Below are 24,800 nucleotides of genomic sequence, written 5' to 3'. Positions count from 1 at the left end.
ACCCCAGGAAAACGCACAACACAACTAGCTTCCTCAGTGATTACGTGCCAAAATTTCGAGACGAAATTTCTTTCAACTTGGGGATGATTTGACAACTCGTATAAGTCCCTGTTATTCTTCGCTTTACTTTGTAATTTCATGTACGTTATATGATTTGAATACGGTGCTTGATTATATTTGAATAGTTGTGAGCGTGGAAATGTGTTATGTGAAAAGTGTATGTACGTACCTGTTGTCACCAAAGATCGCCGCCTGGCTACGATCACTAGCCTTCGATTTGACACACCGCCACCACGGTCGTTGGGTGTCTATTTTTTATTTTTATTTTCCCTTCTGTCTTTCTTTCTTCTGTTTGATTGGGATAGTGTCGCAACCTCCGTCCCCTATACTACCCGGGAACGGGCGGTCGCGGCCAGTTTCGGTGGTATCTGGGTTTGTCATTTTGGCAGCGGAATTTACATCAGGACCGTAGTTAGGAAATATTTTATCAGAGTAAAATACCACGCTTTTAATATATCAAACACATGGGAAAAACCCAAGTTTCAAGTACACACATTTTTATAGGGGTAAACCCTATTTTATTTAAATAAAACATCTCTTTATTTTTGGTAACTTTATAGCCACTTTTCCAAGCCTTTAGTGCTGTCCAGCTGGCTTCTATTTGGCTTTCACATTTTGTTACCTGAAACACGTTTAAAAACATTTTGTCAATGGGAAATACTGGTGAGTGAATCCCAGTTTAATCAAGTTAAGTAAAAACCATTGTACAGTATTGAGGGCGGTCGCGCAATTACATTTGTTTCCATCTACTTTACTTACCACCCACGGTACTGTCAACACGACTTGTGTTCATGTTACTACTCACAATGTAGTAACAAATTTTGTATACAAAACCCCAACATATCGACGATAATTGTAGAATACAATACTCAATCACTGTTTAATATATCATTAATTAAGTGAGGTTTTGTAAAATCAATTTGCAAAAAGGAGATTACTCACACTGTTGTCTTAGGTTTTCTTTAAGGATTTCCTGGTGATTATCTGTAAATTACACAAATGCACACGCGTTAGTATAATAACCCTTAATATTTACATTAGTAATACCCTCCCCGAGATGACATTCCAACGACTACGTCGAGCAGAACCACGACAGCCGTTACAGAACCTTGGATCAATCGGGTAGAGTATCTAATACGTAACCGGGGTTATGATACTTACAACCAGGCAGAACTTCGTTATTTAGGGGGGTATTATGCCCGGGTATAGTGCTTACTACATAGAAATTGAGAGAGAAAGTTGAGAATTGAACGACGTAAAATGAAGGCCTGAACTCCCAATTTATAGGGCTGCTTCGGTAGTCCCTCGCGCCCCGCGACCTAGGGGGTCTACGGCGTAGCTTGGCCCGGTCACGAGATAGGTTCAACACGCATGAGGACACGTGGTGGCATCGGGTTAAGCTTGGTGGCCAGGCCGTCGCGCCCCGCGACTGAAGTAGCCAAGGGCGTCGCTCCCCACGACGACCCTTTTAATTTCGTTTTTATTTTATTTTTATAATATTAAAGGTATTCGGGGTCCATTTTCGTGTACGGGGTGTATTTTAGGACGTATAGGGACACTTTAATTATTTTTAGGGTGTCGAAAATATTTTGAGGGTTGTTATATCCTCCCCACCTTGTTTTAAAGCTCGTCCTCGAGATCTACTGGAATAGGTGCAGATATTTCCTTTACATTTCTGATTCAAGCTCCCATGTGTATTCTGGTCCTCTTTTGGAGTCCCATTTCACTTTGACCAGAACTAATCTCTTGTGTTTGAGATTCTTGACCTTTATGTCTTCAATCTGTAGAGGCCTTTCTACAAACTTAAGTTGTTCATTTACCTCTATATTCTTAAGAGGTATTACCAGTGATTCATTAGCTAAGCATTTCTTGAGATTAGATACATGAAATACATCATGTATTCCTGCCATTTCCTCTGGCAGTTGTAGCTGATAGGCTACAGGTCCTATTTTTCTAATAATCTCAAAAGGTCCAACATACCTGGGGCTTAGCTTTCCCCTTTTGATGAATCTGACTACTCCTTTCCAAGGAGAGACTTTTAATAATACCTTATCACCTACTTGAAATTCCAATGGCTTTCGTCTTTTATCAGCATAACTCTTTTGTCGATCACGTGCTGCTTTCAGTCGTTCCTTGACTTGAATAATCTTGTCGGTTGTTTCTTGCACTATTTCAGGTCCAGATAATTGCTTTTCTCCAATTTCCGCCCAACAGACTGGAGTTCGGCACTTTCGTCTGTAAAGTGCTTCGAATGGTGTAGCATTGATACTTGTGTGATGGCTGTTATTATAAGAGAATTCTATTAACGGTAAGTGATCGTCCCAATTACCCCCGAAATCAATTACACAAGCTCTAAGCATATCCTCCATTGTCTGAAATGTCCTTTCTCTTTGCCCGTCCGTTTGAGGATGATAAGCTGTACTTAGATTCAACTTGGTTCCCATGACTTTTTGGAAACTTGCCCAAAAATGAGAGGTAAAACGGCTATCTCTATCAGAAACAGTTGATAAGGGAATTCCATGTAATGAAACTATTTCATTTACATATAGCTTAGCGAATTGTTCCATACTGAAAGTTTCCTTCATTGGTAGAAAATGAGCTGACTTAGTTAGCCTATCTACAATCACCCAGATTGTATCATTACCTTTCCTTGTCTTGGGTAATTTGGTAACAAAATCCATTGTTATCAATTCCCATTTCCATACTGACATTTCTAACTATTGCAATAAACCTAAGGGTTTCTGATGTTCGGCTTTGACTTGGGAACATGTTAAACACTTGGATACATAGGCTGCTATATCCTTTTTCATTCCTATCCACCAAAAATTCTTTCTTAAATCCTGATACATCTTATCATTTCCAGGATGCATCGTATACTTAGACTTATGGGCTTCTTCTAATATACGGTGACGTAGGTTTCCTAATTTGGGTATCCACAGTCTTTTCTTATGGAATCTCCAAATTCCATCTGTTCGTTGTTCTAATTCCTTAATCATTCCTTTTAACTTTTCAGTATCATCCTTGATTACTGATTCTTGTGCTTTTCTAATCTGTTCATTTAAATCTACCTGTAGATTTAATTTAAGAGAATGCACTCTTTTTGGCTTTTCATGATACATTCGACTTAAAGCATCAACTACTACATTGGCCTTTCCTGCATGATACTTGATATTACAATCATAATCACTAAGTATCTCCATCCAGCGTCTTTGTCTCATATTCAATTCCTTTTGTCCAAAAACATACCTTAAACTCTTATGGTCGGTGAAAATGGTAAACTTAATGTCTCCAAATTTTAAGGGCAAAAATTATGGCTCCTAATTCCAAGTCATGGGTTGAATAATTCTCCTCATGATTCTTAAGTTGTCTAGACGCGTATGCTATAACCTTTTGACGTTGCATCAATACACATCCATAACCTAACTTAGAAGCGTCACAAAAGACTACAAAGTCTTCAGTTCCTTCTGGTAACGCTAGTATGGGTGCATTGGTTAGCCTTTGCTTAAGAATTCTAAAGGCTTCTTCTTGTTTTGGTCCCCATTCAAACTTAACAGATTTACAGGTTAACTTAGTTAAGGGAATGGCTATTCTAGAAAAATCTCAAATAAATCTTCTATAATAACTGGCAAATCCTAAGAAACTTCTAACTTTGGTTGGTGATTCAGGGGTTTTCCATTTAGTAATCGCCTCGATCTTGGTGGGATCCACATGAATTCCTTCATGATTGACTAAATGTCCAAGAAACTATACCTGTTCTAACCAAAACTTGCACTTTGAAAACTTTGCATAAAGCTTTTCTTTTCTCAATAAACTTAGAAGTGCATGCAAATGCTTTGCATGTTCCTCTTTACTTTTAGAGTAAATGAGAATATCATCTATAAAGACAATTATGAATTTATCCAAATATGGCTTACATATTCGGTTCATCATGTCCATAAATGCAGCTGGGGCATTGGTTAAACCAAATGGCATGACAGTAAATTCATAATGGCTATACCTTGTTCTAAATGCGGTCTTAGGAATGTCCTCTTCCTGTACCTTTAATTGATGATATCCTGAGCGTAAATTGATTTTTGAGAAAAATCGAGTTTCTTGCAACTGATCAAACAAACCATCGATCCTTGGTAATGGATACTGATTCTTAATTGTGACCTTGTTCAGTTCACGGTAATCAATGCACATACGCATCGATCCGTCTTTCTTTTTAACGAATAAAATCGGCGCTCCCCATGGCGATGAACTTGGCTGTATGAATCCTTTCTCCAACAATTCGTCTAACTGTTTCTTCAGTTCCTGCATTTCTGCGGGTGCCAATCGGTAAGGTGCTTTGGCAATTGGCGCTGTTCCTGGTAGCAGGTGAATTCTGAATTCAACTTCCCTGTTTGGCGGTAATCCTGGTAATTCTTCTGGGAATACATCTGAAAACTGAGATACGACTGGAATATCTTTTAATTCTTTTCCTTTAGTGTTAGTGATTATAGAAATCAAATACACTAATGATCCTTTTTCTTATATAACTTGTTGTTTTCATCACAGAGATGAATTTTGCGGATCTAGATGGTTTATCTCCTTTAATTGTGATCTTTTCACCCTTTAGTGAATTTACTTGGATTGACTTTTGATCACATAAAATACTGGCTTTATCGGCTATTAACCAATCCATTCCTAATACAACATCAAATCCTGCCAGATTCATTGGGTAAAGGTTTGCAATAAACTTTTGATTTAAAAATTCTATTCTTGCTCCTTGCAAGATTTCAGAAATCCTAACGGTTTCCCCATTTTCAGAAATCCTTTCTGTTTGCACTTAAAGCATGTCACTTTAGACTTTTCAAAGCCTAACTTGGTAGAAGGTCCACCAATAGACTTCCTTCCTGTGATCTCCATGAAACGCTGCGCCCGACGAACTGCACTGGCTATACACCACCTTATATCGATCAATTCCATCTCCTCAGGATCTATTTGATCATAATCTTCTTTCGTTAGGTTGGGGTTGCCTATCTTTCCTGCCACAAGGCTTTCATATGACTCTAGCACAGAAGCTAGGAAAACCATCTGTTGCTTTGCCGACTCCTCGCTGAAGTTTTGAGCGTTCTTTAGGTCTACAGTGATATTGCATTGAAATAAGTTCTTTGCATCAGACTGGTTTGAATGTGACGAAGAACCAATGTGAAATCCACTGCTTTGACTCTCTTTGTTTGAAGTGTTGGAATTTTCAGCAGAAAAAAGTTGTCTTGGGAGATGTATTCTTTGGCATCATGCTTTTTGGATAATACAAATCCAAGTTCTGCTGGTATGATGAGTGATTGACTTTGTGCATTTTCCTTAACTCCAGCTCGTGACTCTCTAGTCTCTCAATGAATAAATCCACTGTGAGTTGTTCAGACTTGATCGTATTCTTCAACATCAAGGCATAGTATTGCCACATCTCATCTGGCAACGAGTCAAACAATTTTGTCGACTAGCTCTTCTTGAGAATAGAAAATTTCATGTCTCGCCAGTTCCATCTTCAGGTGCCCAAACCTCTCAATCATTTTATAAACTGATTCATTCTTTAAACAACCAAATAAATCAAATTCTTTTCTTAGAAGTTTCTTTTTATTTTTCACTATTTCTGCACTTCCTAAACATTTATTTTTCAACTTTTCCCAGAGATCTTTAGAACTGTTGTACTTGATCAACGATATTATATCTTCTCGAACAGATTGGAATAGTAGTGCGATGCATTTTTGCTCAGCAACAAACGAATCTATTTCTTCAGATGATGTCAAGCTTTCACCCTTTTTGCCTCCATCAGCGTATCCATTCTTTAGACTCTTCCAGCTGGGATAAGCAAAAGCCTTCAACCATTCTTCAAATTTCTTTGCCCATCGACTGTACTCTTCGATAGCCATCAACTTCGGGGGTTTGTTATAGGTTCCAAATGTGCTTTCAACTTCCAAAGCGTTCGATAACTTTTTCTTTGTACTTGACGTATTCTCATTGGTGTTGCTAGAAGAAATATCGTCTCCAGAATTTCCAGCAAAAGCATACATATCACTAAACGGATTCATGAATAGATCGTCCATCTTGCACGTACCTGAAAAATCAGCAAACACTTAGAAATTTTTTAGGTTTTTGAAAAACAGCAGTTTCAAGCGAAATCACTTGAAGTGAAATCTCTTCAAGCGAAATCAACAGGAAATGTTCAAGCGAGATCAGACAGAAAACTCAAGTGAAATCTGATTCAAGCGGAATCAGATTTTACTTTTCAAGCGGAATGAATTAGTCTGAATTCAAGCGGAATCAGACTTAACGTTTCAAGCGGAATAAGAACTGGTCTGATTTTTAAGCGGAATAAGCTGTTTAACGAGGTTTCGCTTGAAATATTTCAAGCGGAATCTGATGTTTCGAGAGAAATCAACTTTTACTCGTTCAAGCGGAATCTAGTTTTTAGGCCATTTTTACCAGTTTTAATTCGAATTTTAATCTGATTCTTTGTAGGATTTGTTAAAACTACGTTTTACACAACATATGTGAAAATCAGGCCATTTCAACCTTTAGAACTTGTTCAAATCAGAAAAATATGAGAAGAAATGAGTAGAAATGAGAAAATCTGGTAGAAGCAAGCCGAATTGGTATGAACTCCTCATCCTGAGCTCTGATACCACTTGTTGGACCGTGTGCATGACCCTAAACAGTCAGTAAAGGCAGTTCATCATTGTTTATAGAGGCGGAATCAAAGTAAACAATGTCAAACAGCTTGTATCCTTTTAATCTCTTTCTATTACTGATTTCCGAGTCTTTTACAATGATTTTTGGCAAAAATCCGACAGCACCTCGACTCCTAATTCCTCTCCAACGTTACAAATGAAATGATCATATTACCTATTTATAGAGCCTGTGATTCCGCTTGAAACAACTCAAGCGGAACCCCTATGTTCACTCGAGCGGAATCACCAACTAGCTATTTGGAGCGGAATTACATGATTAACTGATTTCGCTTGAAATGACATATTTGTCATTTCAAGCGGAATTACAACAATAAAACCACTTTTTGATTTCTAAGCTCCAATCAACCTATCTAGACCTAAGACTTGATTAAGACGTAGTAAACAGACATTCAGTGCACCAACAGACTCCCCCTTGGATGTTGACAAAGTCTTCGGCGTCGAGTCTTCAGTCTTGGTCTCTTTCCAACTTTGTCTTCTCATTGTAAAAACTCTCTCTTCACACAGGTTCAGGATCTTGACCCAGCTCTATCTTCGACCTCCCCTTTGACTGTTGATCCAGAATTCTGACTCCCCCTTTCACAGACTTCCCCTCTCTGTATGCCGGGACTTGAATTTATGATCCAAACTTTGACTTTTTGATGCCGTGGGGATTTTGAAATCCACAACCTATTTCTCAAACAAACATCATTACAATCTATTGACTTACAACAATAACTCACAAGATCTATCAGTTTTAGAAATCCACTTAAGTATTCAGGTCCAAGTTAATGACCCTGATTACTCAATTAATCTACCAAATCCACCTTAATGACCTTGGTTGATTTCAGACAAATCAAACTGATTTAATTCAAGAATTTTCAAACAGTTTCTGAAAATAACAAGTTTCAAATTAATGAACTTGTTTTTAACTTTTCATTAATCAGCTTTTAGCAAGATAAGCTATCCTCATCCTCCAGTCCAGAAACTTCCTGCATCTGCTTCAACTTCTGAGAATCAGACAATCAACCTTCTACTCTGGTTTGTCTAAAATAAAGCAGAAATGAAAAATCTTTTTGAATTTTTAATAATGTTTCTAAACTAGGAAATGAAATACTGAAACTTAAATTTGCAGAATGTAAAGAAAATAAACTATTTACAAACATATTTTTGGTGAGCATGTTAGGGAATCATATCAGTTATCAGACAAGTCACTTGTACCGTTAAGCTTTAATTTCATACTCAGAACTAAACAATTCACGTAGATTGTCGATATACTGGTCCACTTAAATTCTCACACAATTTTCAATCTGATCAGGATACGATTTAGGTGAATTAAGAACTTAAACTTATTCATGTGTCCCACCTCTTGAATATACTCCCGTATCCAGAATCCCAATATTCAGTCTTACAGGTGAGTATACCACAGATGATATCTATAAGGGGTTAGATGCGAGGGCTTTGATAGCTCAGGTCGATACTTCCGTATACGCAGAGAGATGACGGCTTTGTCTTTTCAGCGTGTCCCCTTTAGAGGATCTTTTTGTTTCAACAGCAATGATTATCAATTTTATTGTTTAATCAATTTGCTGAGGGCGATGCTATGTTTCAAGCAATGCGGAAAGTATTATTCGGGGACTAGGTCATAACTTCCATTCAGCAGAAGTCCCGGAATAATACCCCAGATATCACTGAGTATAAAGACCTAATATTTCAGAAAGAGGGATCTTTCAAATGAGATTTCAGGGGTTACCTATATTTCCAAGTAGTGTTCCCCACAAAATAAGTAAGTTTGAATTTTAGGTTTATATCCCGAACAAATCTACTAAATGTGTAAAAACCTATCGACACATCATCAGTGAGACTGTTTAACGTTTTAAACTTTACAAATCTTTAGCGTACAGTAACTGTCAAACTGATGTACTATCATTTTCCCTATTTCACACAAGCTCTTTTTCAGTTTTCTATTGTTTTTGGATTTTTGAATTTTCTCATGTTTTTGTATTTTTGAATTTTTTACTGTTTTTGTATTTTCTAAAAGCATATCTACTCCCCCTAAATACCAAAACAAGTAAAAAATCGACAAACCATTGCAGATTGTTTCTCATCGTCATCTACAACAGTACCTTCATCAACGCCAATAATACCATCCGTCACCGAGAAAAGCTTCATACCATTCAGTTTTAAAAGAAATGTAAAACGTGTTTTGTCAAAAGCTTTGGTATGTAAATCAGCTTTCTGATTGTCAGTGTGGATTTTCTCAATTCGAATCAACTTCTTCTCGAAGCAATCTCGGATGAAGTGATGTCGAATTTCTATATGTTTAGTTTTAGCGTGATGTACTGGATTTTTCGTTATATTAATAGCGGCCTCATTATCAACAATAGAGGTGTGTTAAGAAACTGCAAACCGTAGTCGTGCATCTGTTGCTGTATCCACAGGATCTGAGAGCAGCAACTGCTAGCAGACACATACTCTGCTTCACATGTGGATAGCGCCACAGATGTTTGCTTCTTACACTACCAGGTGACCAAGCGAGGTCCACAGAACTGGCATCCTGCTGTTGTTGATTTTCCATTGACTTTGCAGCATCCGAAATCCGAGTCGGAATACCCTTCGAGCGTAAAGTCGCCTTTTCTAGGATACCACAACCTCAATGTTGGAGTTCCTTTCAGGTAGCGTAATATCCTCTTCACAATAATCATGTGCGAAGCTCTCGGGTTAGATTGAAATCTTGCTGCGAGGCATGTTGGGTACATGATATCAGGTCGTGAAGCAGTTAAATACATCAATGAACCGATCATGGAACGATAAAACGTCTCATCTGCCCTGTCTCTAGTGAGATCTGGGTGAATCCCATGATTTGTTGCTAGTGGGGTTGACGCTGGAGTAGAACCTGACATTCCAAATTTCTCCAGAATATCATGAACGTACTTTGTCTGGTGAATGAAAATTCCCTCAGGTAGTTGATCAACTTGTAGTCCGAAAAAGAATTTCATTTCCCCCACTGATGACATTTCGAACTTTTGCTTCATCACAAATTCAAAATCTTTGCACAATTTCTCATTTGTTGACCCAAATATTATGTCGTCCACATAAATCTGTACTATCAGAAGATGTCCGTCGACCTCTTTGGTGAAGAGCGTGGCATCCACTTTCCCTCGGATAAAGCTGTTGGCTAGTAGGTGTTGAGACAAAGTCTCGTACCAAGCTCTCGGGGCCTGGTGTAAACCATACAGCGCTTTGTCTAGCAGATAAACATTGTTTTTGTGGATTGGGTCGGTGAATCCTGGTGGCTGTCCGACATAAACCTCCTCTTTAACCTTCCCATAAAGAAACGCCGATTTTACATCTAACTGATATGCTTTGAAGCTTTTCCAAGATGCAAATGCCAGGAAGATTCTGATTGCTTCTAGTCGAGCCACAGGAGCGTACACTTCAGTAAAATCAATCCCCTCCTGCTGACTAAAGCCCTGAACTACGAGTCGAGCCTTGTTTCGCACAACTACTCCTCGATCATCTCTCTTACACTTAAACACCCATTTTGTGTTGATCTTCCTGTGACCATCCGGTAAATCTACTAACTTCCATATTCCCAATTTCTCAAACTGACTCAATTCTTCTTGCATAGCATTGACCCAAGAATCTTCAGTAAGCGCCTCTTTGTAAGTTCGCGGTTCGATCTGCGAAATAAAACAACACAATGAAAATTCAGTTTGTAAAGGTGCTACTGTAGAATAAAAACATGTAAGCCCTTGGTCAATTTGACGTCTAGTGCGAACGCCTGATTGTAGTTCTCCTATGATCAGCTCCTCTGGATGGTATGAAAGAGTTCGTGGCATTACTTCGCTTGGAATATCTACATCGCCTTCCAGATTAGTAACATTCTGATTTGCACCATGTTCACCGACTGGGTTTGTTTGTCTCGAAAGCTGAATTTGCTCCCCCTCAGAATCTGAATCACCATGATCAAATACGGGCATGTTCTCAGATTCTTGATTATCATTCTCTGCCGTCTGATTATCTTGAGCAACTTCATCTTGTTGGACATCATCATGTTCACCAGCATTGCTTGGACATGCTTCATCATCGTTCGAAGTTTGTCGTGGTCTCATTGAATACTCGGCTGGGAACCTTTCCTGCGAAGACTCATACTCATGCAGAATATCCAACTCATCAAAGAAATCCTCTTCTTCTTCTTGTTCTTCCATCATGTCAAATGAATCCCACAACTTGTCGTAATGATAACGCCATGAATCTCCAGGATTCTGCGGCGACATTGTATAACCTTGACATTCAACATTTGGAGCTTCAATAATCCGCTTCAAGCTTGGAACGAATACACGTCGTAATGGACTTGCATAACCAATGAATATCCCTTCAACACTCTTCGGACCAAACTTTCCAAAAGGCTCTAGAACAGTACAGGGTGACCCAAACGGTTCAAGATACTTCAGATTCGGTTTGCGGTTATTAATCAACTCAAAGCCCGTTTTGTTGAATTTCTTAACAGTGAGAACTCTGTTGAGCGTATAGCATGCGGCGGAAACTGCTTATGCCCAAAAATTTATCGGCAACTTTGAATCAGCAAGCATTGTTCTAGCCGTTTCGATTAGCGTCCTGTTTTTGCGTTCTGCAACTCCATTCTGCTGCGGAGTGTACGGAGCACTAAACTCATGCAGTATACCTCTTTCATCACAAAATTCTTCCATCTTGTTGTTCTTGAACTCAGTACCATTATCACTTCTGATTCTTTTGATACTCCTTTGGTACAGATTTTCAATTTTCTTGAACAACGCCATCAACCTGTCAAACGTTTCATCCTTCGACTTCAAGAATGAAACCCACGAAAACCTGGAATAATCATTAGTAACCACAAGACAGTAAACATCTCTTGTAATACTTTTGACATTCACAGGACCAAACAAATCCATGTGAAGTCTCTCCAGGGGTCTTGATACTGAATTGACTTGCTTTTTAGGGTGTGACTTTTTCTTCTGCTTGCCTTTGATGCAGCTTATGCACTCCCCTTCCATATGAAATCCTTTTACATGAACTCCAGTAACCAAATCATTGTGCACCAAGTGATTCATTTTTCGTAGGTGAATATGCCCCATTTTCTGGTGCCACAATCTTGATTCCTTCTCTGTTGCTCTGGACACAAAACAATGAGCCTGACCCGTGGTTGTGGTAGCTACGCTCATATCCAACACGTACAGATCATTGACTCTTGGTGCCCTCATGATAATCCATTCCTCAGGGATAACAAATCCTGGCTTCAAGATCAAACATTCTTGGTCAGTGAAGTGAGTGGTATACATCCTGTCACAAATCTGCGAGATACTCAGCAGATTGTTCTCCAGCTCAGCAATGTAGTTAACTCTTTCAAGCGTCACAATCCCATTGGATAACGTTCCTTCACCAATAATCCTACCTCCTTGATTGCCCGCAAATCCTACGTAACCTCCATTGAACTTTCTAACATCATACAACAATGCAGTCTTCCCTGTCATATGTCGAGACGCTCCACTGTCCATAATCCATCGTGAAACTAATCTCGGAAGTTCCTGCACATATCACAAATTGACTTAAAACATATTTCAATAAAGATGCCGATTCATGCTTCGCGATCAAGGAAGCTCCGACAAGTCAGGTTTTTTTTAAACGAAGAAAATATCCACCCAAGCCTGACCAGCCTTGGGTAAAACCTTGTTAACTTCAACTTTTCCATTTTGTTTCTTAGAATTTTTAGCTTGAAGTGGTGGAAAATTTGCATCATCCACAATTGGAACTGAATTCACCACCTTTTTCTCTTGTGGAGTTGAAGTTTGTTTCTCTGTTTTAGGCTTCCAAATTTGTTGAGGTGATGCAACCCGTTTGTAAAACTTGTCATTTTTAGTTACCACATTCTTTACGGGTTCAGTTTTGTTTTTAATGTTTTCATTTTTCAAAACCTTTTTCTCAACAATCAATGGAGCTTTTCCCTTAGCATCAACTTTCTTCTTTTGAACCTTCACAACTTCAGTCTTAGACTTCAAGTTGGTACACTTTCGTGCAATATGTCCAACTTGATTACATCTGAAGCATGTTCGAGTGTCAACTACTCGGCTTGTGCCTTCAGACTGAGGTTGTGATGCTTTCTTCTCAAAGAATTCTTCATTTGATTTCGAAAAAAATATTTGCTTCTTCATCAGAAAGTGAATTTGAACTGTTCACAAACACTTTCTTTTCAACAAACGTCTTGTTTTGAATATTTCTCTTTTGATAACTCTTACCACCCTGATAACCACCCGACCAATTGTTTCGATTATTATTATAAAAACGTGGTGGAACAACAAGTTTCTTGTAGTAAGCTTTATCTTTCTCAAAATTCATTTGCCTTTTTGTTTGTTTTAGATTTTTCACTTCAGACAAATCGATTTCAACCATTTGAACACATTTGTCAATTTTGAAACATTTACATTCTCCAGAGGAAACTCAGAATCCGAATACAACTTATCAGATCCCAACATCTTGTACATGACAAGAGTAGGTTCATCATTTAAGTTGTTTTTGGACTTTTGTTTCGGAATGTATTTGTCCAAGAAACATACATCATCTTCAGCTGAATCACTTTCAGACATCAAAACACTTTCAGCTGTGCTTTTAACAATCTCTGTCTGAACACTATCATCAGATGAAAAAGAAGAAAATGTAACATCAATTGAATCAGGAAGTTTTACTTCATTTTCATCTTCAAGATCAACCAACCCTGATTGCTTTTTCGAATAATTTTCTAGAACTGGTGGTGGAACTTGATGAAAACCCACCCCGGTTCCATCCGAAAGAACATCTTCGCCAGCTTTGTTTTTGCCTATGGGTTTTGGAACAATGTGTTGCAAAACAAAGCTTGTGGAGTTGTGACTTTTTAGCTTCAACTGGATTCGCTCATTTTCTATTTCAGCTTCTTGAAATTTAAGCTTCAACTTTGCGATTTCATCCAGTTGTTGATTGATTAATTCTTCTTTTAACCGAAGCACTATCGTCAGATGAACATTTTCTTTATATGTCTTACCGTTTCTTTCATCATTATCTTTAACCGTGCCTTTAAGCTTCTCAAATTTTTCAGTGATCTGACGATTTTCAAGAACTAACCTTTCATTTTCTTTCCTAACCTTTTCTTGGTCAATTTTATCATTTTCAATTTTGTTAGTTAATTCTTTTAATCTGTCAGTTGAAGCTTTCAACATTTTATCACAATCAAGGATTTGATCCTCAACACTTCTGACTCTTGCAGTTAGATCATCAATTTTCTTACCATTGAGATAGGTGACTGTACTACAAACTTTGCATTTTTTATGCAATTTTTGCAGTCAACATCACCATTGACTTTCTTACCTGACTCAGCCGTTGACGCGTTTGAACTGACCTGGCTTTTAGACTCAGAGACGGATTTAGAATCTACCTCAAGTGCCTTAGCAGCCAGCACCTTGTTAGCCATCTTTCCCATGTTTTCAGCATTCAACTCTTGAGTCGTGTCAATGATTTCATTATCAATCTTCTTTGGCTTCTCTTCTTGCTCTTCTTTCTTTTTCTCTTCTTCCTCTTCTTTCTTTTTCTCTTCTTCCTCTTCTCCGCTTCCCCACCATTTTCTTTGCCAATAATCATCTTCTTCTTTCATTTCTTTAATTATGGTTTCCATATCAAGAGTGTTATGGTCTATGGCAATGTTTCCATCGGGGTCAAGATAACATTCCCTGTCTGGATCCCATCTCCTCGCTCTTTTTGCTTCAAGATAGATACTAGATATTCTGATCATTCTTTCTTGAGCTATCATCTTCCTGTAAGCATACCTCTGTTCTTAAGGTCTGGTGTCTTTCCAAGGAACAGGTTCAGATTTTGCCATGAATGCATACCCAACCGCATCCTCCTCAGGTAACAACTCGCTCCAGTCGAAACCTTCATCGTCATGAATCACCGCAAGAGCTCTGGATTTCTCTTTGTTATCCTCAAGCTGCTTCATTCTTGGCAGTTCTGATTTATTCTGATGATAAATCGCTTTCTTGTAATAATCTTCCCTGAACGAGTTTTCAGACTCATCAGCATACGCATTTCGGCATTCTCGCTTAAAGTGACCTTTCTGTTTGCACTTAAAGCATGTCACTTTAGACTTTTCAAAGCCTAACTTGGTAGAAGGTCCACCAATAGACTTCCTTCCTGTGATCTCCATGAAACGCTGCGCCCGACGAACTGCACTGGCCATACACCACATTATGTCGATCAATTCCATCTTCTCAGGATCTATTTGATCATAATCTTCTTTCGTTAGGTTGGTGTTGCCTATCTTGCCTGCCACAAGGCTTTCATATGACTCTAGCACAAAAGCTAGGAAAACCATCTGTTGCTTTGCCGACTCCTCGCTGAAGTTTTGAGCGTTCTTTAGGTCTACAGCGATATTGCAATGAAATAAGTTCTTTGCATCAGACTGGTTTGAATGTGACGAAGAACCACTGTGAAATCCACTGCTTTGACTCTCTTTGTTTGAAGCGTTGGAATTTTCAGCAGAAAAAGCTGTATTGGGAGATGTATTCTTTGGCATCATGCTTTTTGGATAATACAAATCCAAGTTCTGCTGGTATGATGAGTGATTGACTTTGTGCCTTTTCCTTAACTCCAGCTCGTGACTCTCTAGTCTCTCAATCAATAAATCCACTGTGAGCTATTCAGACTTGATCGTATTCTTCAACATCAAGGCATAGTATTGCCAATCCATCTCTTCTGGCAACGAGTCAAACAATTTTGTCGACTAGCTCTTCTTGAGAATAGAAAATTCATGTCTCGCCAGTTCCATCTTCAGGTGCCCAAACCTCTCAATCATTTTACAAACTGATTCATTCTTTAAACAACCAAATAAATCAAATTCTTTTCTTAGAAGTTTCTTTTTAATTTTCACTATTTCTGCACTTCCCAAACATTTATTTTTCAACTTTTCCCAGAGATCTTTAGAACTGTTGTACTTGATCAACGATATTATATCTTCTCGAACATATTGAAATAGTAGTGCGATGCATTTTTGCTCAGCAACAAACGAATCTATTTCTTCAGATGATGTCAAGCTTTCACCCTTTTTGCCTATCAGCATATCCATTCTTTAGACTCTTCCAGCTGGGATAAGCAAAAGCTTTCAACCATTCTTCAAATTTCTTTGCCCACCGACTGTACTCTTTGATAGTCATCAACTTCGGGGGTTTGTTATAGGTTCCAAATGTGCTTTCAACTTCCAAAGCGTCCGATAACTTTTTCTTTGTACTTGACGTATTCTCATTGGTGTTGCTAGAAGAAATATCGTCTCCAAAATTTCCAGCAAAAGCATACACATCACTAAACGGATTCATGAATAGATCATCCATCTTGCACGTACCTGAAAAATCAGCAAACACTTAGAAAATTTTTAGGTTTTTGAAAAACAGCAGTTTCAAGCGAAATCACTTGAAGTGAAATCTCTTCAAGCGAAATCAACAGGAAATGTTCAAGCGAGATCAGACAGAAAACTCAAGCGAAATCTGATTCAAGCGGAATCAGATTTTACTTTTCAAGCGGAATATGAATTAGTCTGAATTCAAGCGGAATCAGACTTAACGTTTCGAGCGGAATAAGAATTGGTCTGATTTTCAAGCGGAATAAGCTGTTTAACGAGGTTTCGCTTGAAATATTTCAAGCGGAATCTGATGTTTCGAGAGAAATCAACTTTTACTCGTTCAAGAGGAATCTAGTTTTTAGGCCATTTTTACCAGTTTTAATTCGAATTTTAATCTGATTCTTTGTAGGATTTGTTAAAACTACGTTTTACACAACATATGTGAAAATCAGGCCATTTCAACCGTAAGAACTTGTTCAAATCAGAAAAATATGAGAAGAAATGAGTAGAAATGAGAAAATCTGGTAGAAGCAAGCCGAATTGGTATGAACTCCTCATCCTGAGCTCTGATACCACTTGTTGGACCGTGTGCATGACCCTAAACAGTCAGTAAAGGCAGTTCATCATTGTTTACAGAGGTGGAATCAAAGTAAACAACATCAAACAGCTTGTATCCTTTTAATCTCTTTCTATTACTGATTTCCGAGTCTTTTACAATGATTTCTGGCAAAAATCCGACAGCACCTCAACTCCTAATTCCTCTCCAATGTTACAAATGAAATGATCACATTACCTATTTATAGAGCATGTGATTCCGCTTGAAACAACTCAAGCGGAACCCCTATGTTCACTCGAGCGGAATCACCAACTAGCTATTTGGAGCAGAATTACATGATTAACTGATTTCGCTTGAAATGACATATTTGTCATTTCAAGCGGAATTACAACAATAAAACCACTTTTTGATTTCTAAGCTCCAATCAACCTATCTAGACCTAAGACTCGATTAAGACGTAGTAAACAGACATTCAGTGCACCAACAGAACAAATGCTCTAGCATTTTTAGTGTTCTTGTTGCCCATGGCTGGAACTAGTTTCGGACAGTTTGGCTTGATGTGACCTTTTTCTCCACAGTTGAAGCACATTCCATTATTAGGTTTCCTTCTGCAGTCTTCTTCCTTGTGTCCCGGTATTTTGCAGAAATTGCAGTAAGTGGAGCATTTTCACGAATGCTTCTTCTTGCAGGCCTTGCAGTAGGGTGCAGAGGTAGAACCTACATTTTTCCCACGGTTGGAATTACCGTAGCGAAATTCCTGGGTGAGCCTTTGAGCTAGGTTTCTCCTCTGGTCTTCTTCTCGTGTACGCACTAACTCATCTGTCAAGGTGTTTGCTAGTTCTACAGCTTCTATAGTTTGAGGTCTAGCTGCCTTGACTACATGCCTAATCTCACTGATTAATCCCCAGATGTAGCGGGAGATTAATACTGGTTCTGGTGATGCAAGGGTTGGCACTATTCTAGCATATTCAAAGGATAACGTAGTGTACCCCTTACTATCCACTCCAGTCATTCTAAGATTTAAGAACTTATTTGCTATTTGTCCTTCTTCATTGGGAGGGCAGAATTTCCTTTCTACCATGTTTTTAAATTCCTCCCATTCCATATTGTAAACCCTGTCACTTCCTCTTGACTGGAGGAAAGTGTTCCACCATTCTAAGGCTAAATTCTTAAACATATTGGAAGCAAACATTATCTTATCCTCTTCCGCGCACTTGCTTATTTTCAAGACTGCCTCAGTCTTTTCTATCCAGCGTAAGGCTGCAATGGCCCCTTCATTGCCCGAGAATTCCATTGGTTTACAAGACCAGAATTCTTTATAAGAACAACCATAAGACGTGGTTCTTCTTCTTTTGGGAATGGGCACTTGAAGTACAGGTCCATTGTTTACACTGTGTTTAGGTTCAGTGGGTCGTTTACTGCTATGATTACTTTTATTATCCGCTTCCCTAACTCTTTTGATAATATATGGCATTGCATCTATTATCCCTTGTGCCACTATGTGTTGGATGGCACTGTATCCACTGGGTTTCCATTGTTATCATTGTTCGGGTTATCATTATTCGGGTTATTGTCATTCTGGTTTTCCTGGTTCACTTCGTTGTCCATCTGAATTTTAAACATTTACCACGTATTAATATCACAAGATAATATTTAATACAACCAATCACATGACACGCATATTGATCAAAAGCATTGAACATTGCGATTTACTCTTTCTTATATAGTATGCATCTAATGCAAACTGATACTGGAATTTAAAATTACAATACTACTATGCATTCATAACTATTGTCTAGATTTTTTTTCTTTTTTTTTTCAAACGTACACACATATTATATATATTATTATTACTACAACCACCATCACTGATATGGGTTCATCCAGAACTCCATATTACGCTCGTCATACTTCCAGACGAGTCGTTCTCCGACCTGCCTCATCCTCTCGCTACTTTCTAAAATCTCCTCTCCGAAGGTTCGGAGTTCTTGCACATTTGCTGCACTCATTGGTGGTGCAGGTGCTAGTACTGGGTTTGGGAACTGGAGCATGGGTTCCTGGTACGGGTAAGGATTCTCTAAAATTTCCCTGATGTATTGATCGCTATTATAGAAGGGATCTAGAGGGTCCAAACCTAGGTAGGCTGCTAGATTTGGCATGGGTTCGTCTTCTGGTATTGGGTAGCATTGTTGGTAATCCCTATGTTCATCTAACCACGGGTCGTAGTCTGGGTCTAAGGGATTGGGTGCTGCTATCCTAGGTATCTCTTCTGGGTTAAAATCAGGCATTGGGAATTGGTTTTCTGGGTTATTCTCGATTTCCATTGGCTGCTGGGGAATAGTGGTAATGGTTGGGGTGCTATGAGTTGCTCCAGGTTAGGGTCGGCAGCTGTGGTTGCTAGGATATGAAAGTTTGCTAGACTCCTATTGAGCATATCTTGGGTGTGGGCATCTGTTTCTCTCTTGGCGGCTGCTAGGGCTCGCTGCTGTTGTAACTTTTTCATTCTTTTCCTACGTCCATGCGCTCCTCTACTGAACCATCCTCTCGTTTTAGGAGGGAATTGCTCTTCAGACTGAGCCTTAAACACGAATATCCCATCTTCATTGTCAGCTGAAGAGGTGCCTTCATAGGGGTAAACCCTATTTTATTTAAATAAAACATCTCTTTATTTTGGGTAACTTTATAGCCACTTTTCCAAGCCTTCAGTGCTGTCCAGCTGGCTTCTATTTGGCTTTCACATTTTGTTACTGAAACGCGTTTAAAAACATTTTGTCAATGGGAAATACTGGTGAGTGAATCCCAGTTTAATCAAGTTAAGTAAAAACCATTGTACAGTATTGAGGGCGGTCGCGCAATTACATTTGTTTCCATCTACTTTAATTACCACCCACGGTACTGTCAACCCGATTTGTGGTCATGTTACTACTCACAATGTAGTAACAGATTTTGTATACAAAACCCCAACATACGGACGATAATTGTAGAATACAAATACTCAATCACTGTTTAATATATCATTAATTAAGTGAGGTTTTGTAAAATCAATTTGCAAAAAGGAGATTACTCACATTGTTGTCTTAGGTTTTCTTTAAGGATTTCCTGGTGATTATCTATAAATTACACAAATGCACACGCATTAGTATAATAACCCTTAATATTTACATTAGTAATACCCTCCCCGAGATGACATTCCAACGACTACGTCGGGTAGAACCACGACAGGCGTTACGGAACCCTGGATCAATCGGGCAGCGTATCTAATACGTAACAGGGGTTATGATACTTACAACGCGGCAAAACTTCGTTATTTGGGGGGGGGGGGTATTATGCCCGGGTATAGTGCCTACGACGTAGAAATTGAGAGAGAAAGTTGAGAATTGAACGACGTAAACTGAAGGCCTGAACTCCCAATTTATAGGGCTGCTTCGGCAGTCCCTCGCACCCCGCGACGGAGAGAGAAGGGGGCCGTCGCGCCCCGCGACCTAGGGGGTCTACGGCGTAGCTTGGCCCGGTCACGAGATAGGTTCAACACGCATGAGGACACGTGGCAGCACCGGGTTAAGCATAGTGGCCAGGCCGTCGCGCCCCGCGACTGAAGTAGCCAAGGGCGTCGCGCCCCGCGACGGCCCTTTTAATTTCATTTTTATTTTATTTTTATAATATTAAAGGTATTCGGGCTCCGTTTTCGTGTACGGGGTGTATTTTAGGACGTATAGGGACACTTTAATTATTTTTAGGGTGTCGAAAATATTTTTGTTACGCCCTAATTCGTATTTGTCAAAAGTCGCAGCGGAAACACGTACCATAAAATTTCTTTCACTATAAATACCTCAACTTATTTAAGATTTAACTTTAACACAGTTCTTTCTCATAAATCCATCATCCTCTTATTTACTAGTTAAAAACATAGCTTATGTTTACTACATTATGTACATCAACGTTTCCGTACAATCTCTCTAGTGACTCGATCTTCGATCAACAATCCTTGGATATCCTCATGACTGGTACTACCTGCGCTCACCACATAAAATTTCACATCATTAGTACGCGTTATAAACATACAAGGTTTGTTCACGTTTACTTCTCGTTTCGTTAACTCTTTACATCCCAGCTTTCCCATCCTGATCATATGATCCGTAGTGAGACTTCTTTGGTATTCCTGCGTTACACTTCATTCACCAAGCACGCAACTATTACCGTTAGTACTCAATTTCATTAGATGCATGCGTACATACCTTTCATACAAACTGATACATACCTTTACGGTCACAAATAGCAACTGTCCTACATACGTACCTGCATACATACGTACGTACCTACGTACGTGCATACCTAATTACATCCATTCCTACCTACATACATACATACCTACATTCATACATACATACATACATACATACATACATGCATACATATATACATACATACATACATACTTATTACATGCCTTCACACAAACCTACATACGTGCATACCTTCGTGTATGGATCCCCTCGTGAGCCCATATTCATCTAAACGCATACATACGTTCTACCTACCTACACACCAACATACATACATTTAAACGCAAAAGACATTCATACGTATATACCTTTCTTACATCTTTACATCCACGCATATGCTTATGCCTATCTTTATGCATACGTACATGCACCTCTACATACATACATACCCTTCCTACATCGTTACGTACATGCATACACTCGTACATATCTTTATACATGCATACATACACATCTACATACGTACATACTTTAACAAACACGTACTAGATCACGCGTACCTCTTACATAATCATACATCACTAACATGGGTCTTAGACTTAGCTTTATAGCCCATAAACATCTAAGGAACCATCAAAATCATGTTTGGAAAGTCCACCGTAGTCCACGGATATCAAACCGAAGCACACGGTACATAAATTAACTTAAATAACAAGATTTCAGCTTTTGGGACTTGGGAAGGCCGTCGCCGACGCCCCTAGGGCCGTCGGCGACGGGCCTTGCATTTACCCGTAGCCCAAAAACCCGTAGACAGGTAATTAACCCGTCAGCACAAAAACTGGTTTTCTAGAGCCCGTCGGCGACGCCCCCATGCCCGTCGGCGACGCCCTCTAGATTTTGCATTTTTCTGCAGCTCCGTTTCGTCGTCCGTATGCACTAAAACGCGCATAACTTTTGAACCGTTTACCCGTTTAACCTCCCGTTTCTTCCTACATGCTTGTAAATTCATATTCTATCATATGAACTTAAAATCCCACATCCGGATTAAGGAAATTCTTATCTTACGCTCTATTGACTTATTGTCATTTCCTAATTATTTGACCCGTTATGGGTATTTGCGCATTAATTGATCTAAGACTAGCAAAACCATACTTTCCACTTCCATACTTGTCCAAAACATTACACTAATCGTATAACTTGTTTCTAAACCACTTATTAAAATCGTTTACCCAAAATACCCATCAAGGGCATTTTGGTCAACTTAATCCCATCCTTTACGACATAAGACTACGACACATATTTGACCTCAACCATCATGTTTAATTAATCAAAACGCCATATCACCTAACCGAACATAAGAAGTGATTACAGAATCACTTACCTTATACGTCCGTGCTCGTATCCGATTCCTCGCCTTTTCTTGACCCGTTATCCTTTCATGCTTGAGTCCATCACGACGTGATTCCTATACTTTCATTTCATCGAAACCACGCTCATATTAGCATACTCATTTGTACATGTAACAATCATATCATTCGCATAATTCATACTTAACTTTCCATAGTCATTACTATCAAACATTAAAACATCTAATCAACTTCATATCCTTTCCAACACACATAATTCATCGGGTAATCCAAATTAACACATATTTACCTATTCTTACCAACAACGATTTTCGCTAACATGCATACGACATAATTTGTCAACCACGATATTTAATATCTTCGAAATCCAAATTCATTATCACACATAACACATAATTAATGCCCACATACTCATATCTTCATAACGCTACATTTGACAACCATGTCTTATAAAAATCAAATTAGCATAATCCTAGCATCATCCTTGGTTAGTGAGGTTATATGCTATGTATATTTAGTACATGTTCACTTTTAACCGTAATTAAGGGACTAGTAGACCACATAGCAACCTCACCCGTTCAAACACAATGTACAAGCTCCTAATGCATAAATTTGACCAACATATACCTTCAACCCGAATTCATATACGAATTCCATCTAAGGCACATTTTTCAAGTTAGTAAACTACTACTTTCATCACAATCGCTTTTTATACATATAAACTTACAACTTGCATACAATTTCACTTTCTAACTTCATCTAGCAATTTCATCGAACACTTGACGTGCGCACTAACATTTAAGCACATTGTACAAGCAATTTAAGCATATTCTCCCCACATTCACCTCATGAATCCTTTTATTCAAACAAGATCACATTTTCAACTTCATCATATTACTATCAAAATCTAATACGTAACACATGCATCAACATAATCAAAATAATCCATATACACATGCTCATCATAATCATTATCATACTCATAAACATGGGTTTCATTCTAAATCACTAGATAACTAAAATTTAACCAAGATTCAGCTTAAACATGATAACATAGCAAGATTTCATCCTGATTTAGATCAAACCCACGAATTTAACAAAACCCACTCCTTGGTTGTTCATCAAAACTGAAAATTAAGACTTACCTTGGCTAGAACTTGCTTAGATAATCACTATTTCGACTCATGCAAGTTCGAATTCAGCCCAATTCGCATCCAATTTCGTTGATTAGGGTTCATGAGGGGTTTCCCCCTTTCTTTCTCTTCTCTGATCGAACACACACACGCCCAGGTGTGTGTGTTTGGGGGTTTTTATTTTTGTTTTATATTTAGACTTTCCCTTTATTCAAAAACCACCCCTCATGTTTGTTACTTGCTCATTATTTAACTCAATTTCATAACCTATTTGTTTTAACCAAGTTTTTAACTAGGTTTAATAACCTAGTTATTCCATTCCTTTCTTTTAAACGTGATAACATACTAATAGCTAACGAACTCGAGTTTTTGGGGTGTTACAAGTCTATCCCCCTTAAATGAGGTTTCGTCCCCGAAACCTTTCTCATTCAAACTAGACCAATTATACTCTTACCCCTTTCAGGTTGTTCATTCACTATACTTACTACAACCTAAGCGCATTCGGGACCTTGGCAAAGGTTTTATTCATGCATGAACGTAATTGTACACATCGTTCATATGCCCTCATATTAAGTAAGTTACTTTCATAATTATACTTATGTCCGACTCTTCTCCAGAGCTCTTATTAGTGTCTTTTACTTTATAATACTAGCCCTTAACACCTAGCATTACTACGTTTCTTTCATCGAATTTATTCCAATTGTTTATAATTATAAATTGTACAAATCTAAGTACGCGGCTTGTTTCTAACTCCCTATTTAAGCATATCACATTCATATATTTGCTAATCAAAATAAATCGATTTACTTTATACTACTCATTCATCATGTGCCATCTTTCATTTTGTTCAAATGAACATGGCCAACAAGCCGAGCATCAGGGTTAGCATTTCTTAACGATACTTCCTTTCTCACTTCCATTTATACATACACCTATCATGTTTGACTTCTTCTTAACAAATCTATACTTCCCATGCCATACTTCCACGTAACCTTCTCATTTCCTTGACCGACTAGTAATAGTTCATCGTCCCTATATATTCAAACCTATATTAATGCTTACTTATAAAGGCATTCATTACATCCTTTTATGTTTTAAATCCGTCCCACGGATTTAAACGTAACATTCATACCCTTCATTCCTTCTATGTTTGAATCCATCTAGCGGTTTCAAACATGTCATTCTTACCTTTTCTTTCTTACATGTGTTTAACAAAAACTTAAAGTTTTACCTACCTTCAGCAACAAGGTTTTAAGGTTAGTCATCTTAGTTGTCGAATCATAATTACTTCATTTTAGTTCTATTCATATAGGAGCTTTCTTCTTTCTTACACATTCAACTACCCAAGTAAATGGGGTTCGGCATAAACGCTCTC

Source organism: Helianthus annuus, chromosome 11 (assembly GCF_002127325.2).
Source record: "Helianthus annuus cultivar XRQ/B chromosome 11, HanXRQr2.0-SUNRISE, whole genome shotgun sequence".
Taxonomy (NCBI): Eukaryota; Viridiplantae; Streptophyta; class Magnoliopsida; order Asterales; family Asteraceae; genus Helianthus; species Helianthus annuus.
The sequence above is the reverse complement of the archived record's forward strand: the minus strand, read 5'-3'. Positions refer to the sequence as shown.